Genomic DNA, 10,691 nt, shown 5'->3' with positions numbered 1-10,691 from the left:
GATGGTAGTCTAATTGATCTCCCAATGTTTCTTAGAGCTATAATTCCATTAATATGCTTGCTGAACATTTTCCCTTCTTTTCTATTGATCTTTTTGTCCAGAAAGAGATTTTAGTCTTTCTATCCTCAATGCAGGAGACCCCAGTTCAATTCCTGGGTCAGAAAGATCCTCTGGAGAAGGGAAAGGCTACCCATTCCAGTATTCTGGCCTGGAGAATTTCATGGATTGTATAGTCCATGGGGTCGCAAAGAGCTGGACACGACTGAGTAACTTTCACTTTCACATCCTTCTTCTAGTATATATAGACTGTTGGTTTTTTTTGTTTGTTTTTTAACTTGATTGACAATGATCATACTGTTATGGCAAACAGACTTAATTATCATACACTGTGAAAGTCACTCAGTCGTGTCCAACTCTGTGGCCCCATGGCCTATACAGTCCATGGAATTTTCCAGACCAGAATACTGGAAAGGGTAGCCTTTCCCTTCTCCAGGAGTTATTTCCAACCCAGGGATTGAACCCAGTCCTCCCTTATTGCAGGTAGATTCTTTACCAGCTGAGCTACTAGGGAAGCTCATTGTACACTATCAGTTCAGTTCAGTTCAGTCACTCAGTCGTGTCTGACTCTTTGCGACCCCATGAATCGCAGCATGCCAGGCCTCCCTGTCTATCACCAACTCCCAGAGTTCACTCAAACTCATGTCCATCGAGTCGGTGATGCCATCCAGCCATCGCATCCTCTGTTGTCCCCTTCTCCTCCTGTCCCCAGTCTCTCTCAGCGTCAGAGTCTTTTCCAATGAGTCAACTCTTCATATCAGGTGGCCAAAATACTGGAGTTTCAGCTTTAGCATCATTCCTTCCAAACAACACCCAGGGCTGATCTCCTTCAGAATGGATTTGTTGGATCTCCCTGCAGTCCAAGGGACTCTCAAGAGTCTTCTCCAACACCACAGTTCAAAAGCATCAATTCTTCGGTGCTCAGCTTTCTTCACAGTCCAACTCTCACATCCATACATGACTACTGGAAAAACCATAGCCTTGACTAGATGGACCTTTGTTGGCAAAGTAATGTCTCTGCTTTTAAATATACTATCTAGGTTGGTCATAACTTTCCTTCCAAGGAGTAAGCGTCTTTTAATTTCATGGCTGCACTCACCATCTGCAGTAATTTTGGAGCCCAAAAAATAAAGTCTGACACTGTTTCCCCTGTTTCCCCATCTATTTCCCATGAAGTGATGGGACCAGTTGCCATGATCTTCGTTTTCTGAATGTTGAGCTTTAAGCCAACTTTTTCACTCTCCTCTTTCACTTTCATCAACAGGCTTTTTAGTTCCTCTTCACTTTCTGCCATAAGGGTGATATAATCTGCATATCTGAGGTTATTGATATTTCTCCCGGCAATCTTGATTCCAGCTTGTGCTTCTTCCAGCCCAGCGTTTCTCATGATGTACTCTGCATACAAGTTAAATAAGCAGGGTGACAATATACAGCCTTGACGTACTCCTTTTCCTATTTGGAACCAGTCTGTTGTTCCATGTCCAGTTATAACTGTTGCTTTCTGACCTACATACATATAGGTTTCTCAAGAGGCAGGTCAGGTGGTCTGGTATTCCCATCTCTTTCAGAATTTTCCACAGTTTATTGTGATCCACATAGTCAAAGGCTTTGGCATAGTCAATAAAGCAGAAATAAATGTTTTTCTGGAACTCTCTTGCTTTTGTATACTATAGAATTTTGCAATTATGCCAAAATAATGTTTATTGGACTTGACCCAGTGATAGAAGTTTTCTCACTTTTTATTTTTTTGTTCCCCAAGTGATTTCTCTGACATCACTATGACATGCGGTGAGGCTTTAATCATAACATTAAGGTGAAGTCGCTCAGTCGTGTCCGACTCTTTGAGACCCCATGGACTGTAGCCTACCAGGCTCCCCCGTCCATGGGATTCTCCAGGCAAGAATACTGGAGTGGGTTGCCATTTCCTTCTCCAGGGGATCTTCCCGACCCAGGGATCGAACCCAGGTCTCCCGCATTGGAGGCAGACACTTTAACCTCTGAGCCACCAGGGAAGCCCCTAACATTATTATACTGCATGTTTAACTTTTTCCTTATCATATTCTTAAAGACAAGAAAGACTCGTAAATATTTATAAATGTTTTATGATAGTTCTAACGTAATGCCTAATTTATTATAAAATATATTATTTTGTGCCAGAACTAGCTCTCTCTCCTACAATCTCTTCTGCTGTTTTGGTGGCTTGGACAAGCGGACTAGCTTCTAGATACTTTTCTCTTTTTTTCACACAAGTAACATTGATATGGCCTATATATTGTCAGGTGCTTAGAGACATTTCAATTGATAATGACCAGAATTTCACAAGACATAACTATCTTTGCAAGAGTGTTGAAGGAGCATCTTATCTTGGTTCAAGTCAGAAACAGTGTTAATGAGACACATCTGGGAGTGAAATATTTCTCTTATCAGAGAAAAATATACATAAATATATATTTTTATTGTTCAACTACATTGTGAAATATGGTGCATTTCTTAGATGACTTACAAGGGGCCTTCTGAAGAAAGGGTAAGCATAAAAGGAATGTTGAGCCTTAAATGGAACCTAACAAGGCAATACGGAGAAGGCAATGGCACCCCACTCCAGTACTCTTGCCTGGAAAATCCCATGGACGGAGGAGCCTGGTAGGCTGCAGTCCATGGGGTCGCTAAGAGTCAGACACGACTGAGCAACTTCACTTTCACTTTTCACTTTCATGCATGGGAGAAGGAAATGGCAACCCACTCCAGTGTTCTTGCCAGGAGAATCCCAGGGATGGCGGGGCCTTGTGGGATGTCGTCTATGGGGTCGCACAGAGTCAGACACAACTGAAGTGACTTAGCAGCAGCAGCAGCAACAGAGCAATAGCCAGATGAAGCAGCATGCGGCCAAAGTGGGCTATGGTTAGTACTCCCTCATGACAGGTCCACGACAGGCACTTAAGCCAGTCAAAGTTGTGTATTGCTCTGAATTTTTCCTGTGGATCTGATATTAACACTAGTGGGAGCTCTTTTACATTAAGGTTAAAAAAAAAAGATCACAAGGCCTGCAATTCTGCCACCCTTTCCCTCTCATATTAGATCTAGTCCTCACATCTGGGAGAATGGTCCTTAATGGCAGCTATCATTTGCCAAGACTAAGATCAGTTTTTGTTTTTGTTTTTAAGTATTCTGAGGCACTAGAACATAGAAGTCAATAATTCACTACCTTCTTTCTAACTCTGAACAATATTTAAGCCAGTGATGGGAGGTTAGCTGCAGGTCATCAGTTGGTGTTGTCTTTTGGTTTTAAGTTATTTTCACAGTGGTTAGGTATATGAGGCTGTCGCTTGAAGAAAATCAGAAGAAAGCACATGAGCAAATGCAGATGGAGAGGCAAAAAGTTGTTCTCCTACCTTTGGAGGACACAGAAAGGAAAATGTAAGAAAGTTTGTTAAGCATTTACCTGTAATGTCTGACAGCGCTGTTACGACTTTGCAAACAAGCTCTTTCTAGTGGCCGTCCCCTCAGTTACAGCTGCTGTGATGCCCAGTATTCAGAATAGCATGGTGTGAAACTCCTGGCATGAGGCCTGGATGAAGGAGGGCAATTTCTCTCTGACTTTGGCTCTCTTGACCACAAAACTTGATTATAAATAACAGGGTGGCCTGGCACATTTGTAGGGAGCTGAGACTCACAATATGAGATTTTTAATCTTGGAAAGGCGTTGAGTCTCCATTTTCTTGCACTCTTACACTCACCCCAACATAACTCTATTTCTGATCAAAAGAGGAAGAGAACTTGGAGGAATAAGCTATTGGAGCTGTGAGCTATCCTGGGGACCAAAGAATCCATCCCCTCCCTTGTACATCAAGGCAAAGACCCCCAAGAGCTACAGTGGCTTGACTGAGGTGGTTCGCTTCTTTATTTTGTTATCCTGGTTATGCTGGGTCTTTGCTGTTGCACGCAGGTTTTCTCTAGTGGTGGTGAACCAATGCCACTCTTTATTGTGGTGCATGGGCTTCTTATTACGGTGGCTTCTCTTGTTGCAGAGCACAGGCTCTAGATGCACAGGCCTCAATAGGTGTGGCCTCCTGCAGTGCAGGGGCTCATTAGTTGCAGCTTGTAGGCTCTAGAGTGCAGGCTCGGTGGTTGTGGCACATGGACTTAGTTGCCCAAGACATGTGGAATCTTCCCGGACCAGGGGTTGAACCTGTGTCCCCTGGCAGGTGGACTCTTATCCACTCTCAGTTCAGTTCAGTCGCTCAGTCGTGTCCGACTCTTTGCGACCCCATGAATCACAGCACGCCAGGCCTCCCTGTCCATCACCAACTCCCGGAGTTCACTCAGACTCATGTCCATCAAGTCCGTGATGCCATCCAGCCATCTCATCCTCGGTCGTCCCCTTCTCCTCCTGCCCTCAATCCTTCCCAGCATCAGAGCCTTTTCCAATGAGTCAACTCCTCGCATGAGGTGGCCAAAGTACTGGAGTTTCAGCTTTAGCATCATTCCTTCCAAAGAAATCCCAGGGTTGATCTCCTTCAGAATGGACTGGTTGGATCTCTTTGCAGTCCAAGGGACTCTCAAGAGTCTTCTCCAACACCACAGTTCAAAAGCATCAATTCTTCAGCACTCAGCCTTCTTCACAGTCCAACTCTCACATCCATACATGACCACAGGAAAAACCATAGCCTTGACTAGCCGGACCTTAGTCAGCAACTCTGCTTTTGAATATACTATCTAGGTTGGTCCAGGGCCAAGTTTTCTTCTGATTCTTTTCATGACACCATGCTACAAATCATGAACATGTATCAAATAAAGTTCACAGCTTCCATCTGGTGGACAGTGGGTAGTGGAGGGACTCACTAAGTGTCAGGCACCATGTTAAAGGTTGTATGTACATTCTCTCAAATATTCCTCATACCAAATCTGAGATTATTATCATCCCTAGTCTGCAGGTTTATAAACTGAGGCTTTGAGAACTTAAGTCACAGACTAGTATATGGCTGAGTGAGGATTCCTACCTAGTTATGTCTGAATGCAAAGGCCATTTATTCAAAGTGCTATACCATACTATATTATCTGTGTAGAACATAACTTATTCTAAAGAAAGAAGCATTACGAAGATGTGGAAAGTAATTTGAGCCCCCAGGAAAAGGTGAGCTCCCAGGAAACATATCCAGGACAGGAATTATCCCTTAATAACCTTAATCATAGCTGACAGCTACCATTGACTGAGGGCCTATTAAACACGAGACATTTTATTTCATTTAATTATTGCAACCGCCTTGTTAAGTAGAGATATTATATATCCAGTTTTTTCATAGGGACTTCCCTGGTTGTCCAGTGGTCAAGACTCTATACTCCGAGTGCACAGGACCCAGGTTCCATCCCTGGTCAGGGAACTAGATCTTGCACGCCACAACAAAGACCTTGTGTATCATAACTAAGACTAGGGCAGGCAATCCAAAAATAAATGAATAAATATTTTAAAAATTGAAAGTATGAGGAACTATACACCCAATTTTCATGTGAAGAAACTGAGAATTAGAACATTAAAATTTCCCAAGTCACACACTTGGCAAGTGGTAAAATGAAACTTTGTATTAAATATAAGTGCTTTGAGACACCATACCTTTATTCATCTTAAAATGAGTGTCTGGCCCATGGAATCTGTTTAATAAATATTAAGTGCAAGAACAAGTGAATGAAAACAATGGATGAATGGGAACTAGAGTGGAGCATGCACGTGGCATGTAATGCTCAAGCTGGCCTTAGTTAGGCTGTCTTGAAAACAAAGAAGTAATAAATACATAATATATTGTCTTGCTCCAAGATGTAGAACGGGGACAAATCAGTGGAAATTGCAGGCTTCCTGTGGCTTCCTGTACAGGAACCTGGCTTCGAAAATGTCATTGCCTGGATGACCTTCAATTCTATGATTCAAAAATTCTGTGAAAGTCACTGTCTCAAAGAGGCATAATAAAAGCACTTCAACAATACAGAGTTGCCTGGTAAAACAGTGACTTGCCTGTTTTTGAAGGTGTTCCAGCTACATGACCACCTGCCAGAAATGCTGTAGAAGAAACGCTACAAATTGGGTACTGTAGAAGACTGCAAAGACGGCTGTACTTATTCTCTTCTTTTTTTACATATCCTTTTGCAAGATGACGTTGAAATAGTTCCCAGTGAGAGATGGCATTTCCCCACCCCTTGAATCTGGGCTGGCCTTGTGAACTGCTTCACCAAACAAAATGCAACAGAAGCAATACCATGCCAGTTCTGAGTCTAGGTCTCAAAAGGCCTTGCATAGTTTCATTCTCCTAGAAATGTCTGAGACCCATATGAATAAACCCTCGCTAGACTAGTTTTTTGAGAGCATGCCAGACTTCACTAGCTATGGTGAAGTACCATAGCTAGTAGCCATCCAACCTCTGGAAGCAGAGCCACTTAGCTGACCTATAGCTCTCCACAGACACATAAGTGAGCACACAGTTAATGGTTGCTGTGTGATTCTCAAAAGCACCGTCTGAGATGAAGGGAAAAGATAGGGAATGCCTGATGTCCCAATCAGAACAGCCTGCGCCACCGTCATCTACCAGTGTCCAAAAGGCCTCCAGAGGCTTTTTTCAATGGACTTAGTGGGTGTTAATTGGGCATCTTACTATTTGCCAGACAATGGCTTTAATGCTTTATGTAAATTAATTCTTAAGCCTCAAAAGACCTAGTGAGAAATGTATTATTTTTTAAATTTATGTGAACTGTATTTTTAGACAACCTACATGATGTATTTTTCCCCCCTCAAAAATAATGCTTCTACTCCAAATAAATCAATGTCAAAATAAACAGCTCAAGTTGACCTCAGTCCCGTTTGTCTCAGTCCTGGTAGATGAAAAGCAGCTGCCAGCCAGTTATGAAGATAGGTGCTAGATCCAAAGTCACAGCCAAACTTGTTAACATGTTTCCATTTCGAAACCTTCCTTAAAGAAAATCATATATGGGGTCACAACATCCTTACACAAGTCCAGCAACACATCCATGCAACTGGATTCCTGTTTTCACCAGTAAAGAACTGACGGTTTTTGAAATTAGTGAAGCAGGGCTTGATTTGTTCTGTAGCTCCTGCCATAAAAGGCTTTACTCTTCTGGTCTCTATACTTCAAGTTTCCGTTTGACTGACCTCAGGTCATTTTAATGTACTTCTTGTAAGCTTCTTTTGTGAAGCTTGTTTCCTGCAAGTGATGGTTCATGGCAATATTGACGCCAGTGATTACTGTGCTCTAGGTACCTTCACCCCCTTCAGGGGAGCCATTTCCATCAATGAGCCGAGTCATCAGTGTTACCCTCTGTGCTACTGACCAGCTTCCCCTCCACTTCCAGACACAGCCTGTCAGCAACCTCCTAGATCTCGTAGATGGCTGACAAGGTCCCGGTAGGTGACTATGATGGCCACCGCCGCGCTAGCTTAGCAGGAGCCCGAGCTCAGAGTGAGCCTGGTGTAGCCCAAGCAGGTGGGGGAAGCGGGGAATGGGCAGAAAAGCAGAAATGTTTTATTATTGAACTGATTTGACAGTTATAGAAAACTAGGCCAGAGAACTGACACCTGCCTAAAGTACAGAGTGAGTAAATGTCCAGCCTAGGTTTTGAACTCAGGAAGCACAAATCTACAGCCCTAGCTCTTAGCCACACTCCTCTGCTTCTTGCTATTGGATGTAAAGTAGATGATTGTCTGCAGGAACTAAAAATATCTTCACAAAACCTGGTAGTTGTAAATATTCCCCCAGTGCCTTTCACCAGGCTCTCTTTACAGAGTCTGGGATGTCACCAAATACCACATTCAGTTTCCATACTTCTTCCATCTCAAAGTTGTTTTTCTTTTTCCCCTGTTTCTAAGAAATTTCACTGTTAGACTTAAAGTTTAGAACCATGATCAGGAGAAATATTTAAGAAGACTCATTATTCAAAGCATGGGAGCAATTAGAGGGGAAAAAAAGAAACCTCCTTTTCCAAAAGAGAATCAATTTTCCACTATGAGAGTTTCCATTCTACCAAGAAATGAAAATGTGCATAAATTAGGTTTAGAAAAATACATGAGACGGCTTATGCAAAAAAGGTTTAACCTGGGAATCAAATACTAAATAAAATGATAAAAGCAGATCTAAATTGATGTCCAAGATATGTCGGGGTTTTCCCTGCAAGATACAGTTTCCCTGCAGCTCATGATAATTACAAAATGTCTCAAATCACCTCTTTTCTTGTTGAGTAAAATGGACTGCCAACACTTCAAACATAGTAAACCAGTCCAACAGGAAGAAAGCCAAGGAATGTATCCATTCCAACATTTTTTACAGTCTGGTAGTGTGTAGCTCTCTGAGAGAACTGCAATGCCAAACTGGATGAAACATGTAAGACACACATACTTTTCTAGCAATTTCTTCTGCCTTATCTAGTTTCTCCATTAGAGCCGGAGGTATCACTCACTTCCCTCCCATTGTGTGTGTGTTTAGATATCTCTTGCAGGAGAGTGAGTATCCTCTATCACCTCCCATTCCCATCCCACTGCTAGGAACTTGACCCTGGCAGAGTAGTGTGAATGCCTGTGTGTCTATATGCAGACCATCCTTTTATTTTACCCATTTGCCTAATTATCTTATTCTATATTCTCAACTCCTTTTTGCTTGTGGCTTCTTAAGGTCTCAATGGGAGCTCCTAACTTCACCTACCCATTTAGACTAACCAGTGGGCTCTCAAAAGCAAGACTGTAGTCTTCTGGGAAGTTTACCTGGAACCCTTCCCCCCCCCTCCTTTTTTTTCTTTTTAATAGGCTTTATATTTCAGGCTGTCTTTAGATTCACAGCAAAACAGAGGGGCAAGTACAAAGAGTACCCATACACTCCCTGCTCTCACACACACATAAGCTTCCCCCACTATCAGCATCCCCTAGCAAAGCGGTATAATTGGTTGCACTTGATGAACCTACATTGCCATCATTATCACTCAGAGACACACTTTACATTAGGGATCACTCTTGGTATTTTACATTTTATGAGTTTTGACAGATGTCTGATGATGCTTATCCACTGATATAGTAGCATGTAGAATAGTTTGCGAGAGCTGGACGGTGAAGAAGGCGGAGCACCAAAGAATTGATGCCTTCAAATTATGGTGCTGGAGAAGACTCCCGAGAGTCCCTTAGACAGCAAGGAGATCAAACCAGTCAATCTTAAGGGAAATCAACCCTGAATACTCATTGGAAGGACTGATGCTGAAGTTGAAACTTCAGTATTGTGGTCATCTGAGGCAAACAGCTGACTCATTGGAAAAGTCCCTGATGCTGGGAAAGATTGAGGGCAGAAGGAGAAGAGGGCATCAGAAGATGAGATAGCTGGATGGCATCACAGATACAATGGACATGAACTTGGGCAAACTTTGGGAGATGGTGAGGGACAGAGAGGCCTGGCCTGCTGTAGTCTATGGAGCCACAAAGAGTTGGACACGACTTGGTAGCTGAACAGCAACAACAACAACAGAATAGTTTCACTGCCCTAAAAATCCTCTGTGCTCCACCTATTCATTCCTCCTTCTCCACTAATGCCTGGCAGCTGCCAATCTTTTACTGTCTCCATAGTTCTGCCTTTTTCAGAATGTTGTATGGTTGGAATCATACCATGTGTGGTAAGCTGCTTTAGTCATGTCCAGCTCTTTGCAACCCTATGGGCCATAGCCCACCAGGTCCGTGGGATCCTCCAGGCAAGAATAAGGAATGGGTTGCCATTTCCTTCTTCAGAGATCTTGCCAACCCAGGGACTGAACCTGCATCTCTTATGTCTCCTGCATTGGCAGGAGGATTCTTTACCACTAGAGCCCCCTGGGAAGCCCCAAATCATATTATAGCCTATAGCTTTTTCAGATTGGCTTCTATCGGTAATATGTATTTAAGTTTCCTCCATGTTTCCTTATGGATTGATAGCTTGTTTCTTTTTAGTGTTGAATACTATTTCATCATCTGGATGTACCATAGTTTATCCATTTACCTGCTGTCTCTGTCACCTTGGGCCACTATAACAAAACAGCATGAACTTGGTGGCTTAAACAACAATTTCTTTCTCACAGTTCTAGAGGCTGAGAAGTCAAGATAAAGGTACCTAGATTCAGTTTTCTTCTGGCTTGCAGATGGCCTCCTTCTGGCTGTCTCCTTGTGTGTGAGTGTGTGCTAAGTCACTTCAGTCGTGTACGACTCTTTGCAACCCCATGGACTGTAGCCCACCAGGCTCTCTGTCCATGGGATTCTCTAGGTGGGAATACTGCAGTGGGTTGCCATGCCCTCCTCCAGGGGATCTTCCCAACACAGGGATTGAACCTAGGTGTCTTACGTTTCCTCTTGGCAAGCAGGTTCTTTTACCACTAGCACCACCTGGTAAGTCACCTTAGATGGTAGAAAAAAAAAAAGCTCTGGTTCTCTCCTTCTCTCACAAGAAGCAAATCCCATCTTGGGGGCTCTACGCTCATGCCTCATCTAAATCTAACACCCCCCAAAGACCCCACCTCCTGCAACATCACTATAGAGGGTAGGGCTTCAACATATGAACTTGGAATGTTGTTGTTGTTATTTAGTCACTGAGTCTTTTTCAACTCTTTTGTGGAGGGGAGAGGGGCAACGC

The sequence above is a fragment of the Oryx dammah genome, unplaced genomic scaffold, assembly GCF_014754425.2.
Source record: "Oryx dammah isolate SB20612 unplaced genomic scaffold, SCBI_Odam_1.1 HiC_scaffold_19, whole genome shotgun sequence".
NCBI classification, from domain to species: domain Eukaryota; kingdom Metazoa; phylum Chordata; class Mammalia; order Artiodactyla; family Bovidae; genus Oryx; species Oryx dammah.
The sequence above is the reverse complement of the archived record's forward strand: the minus strand, read 5'-3'. Positions refer to the sequence as shown.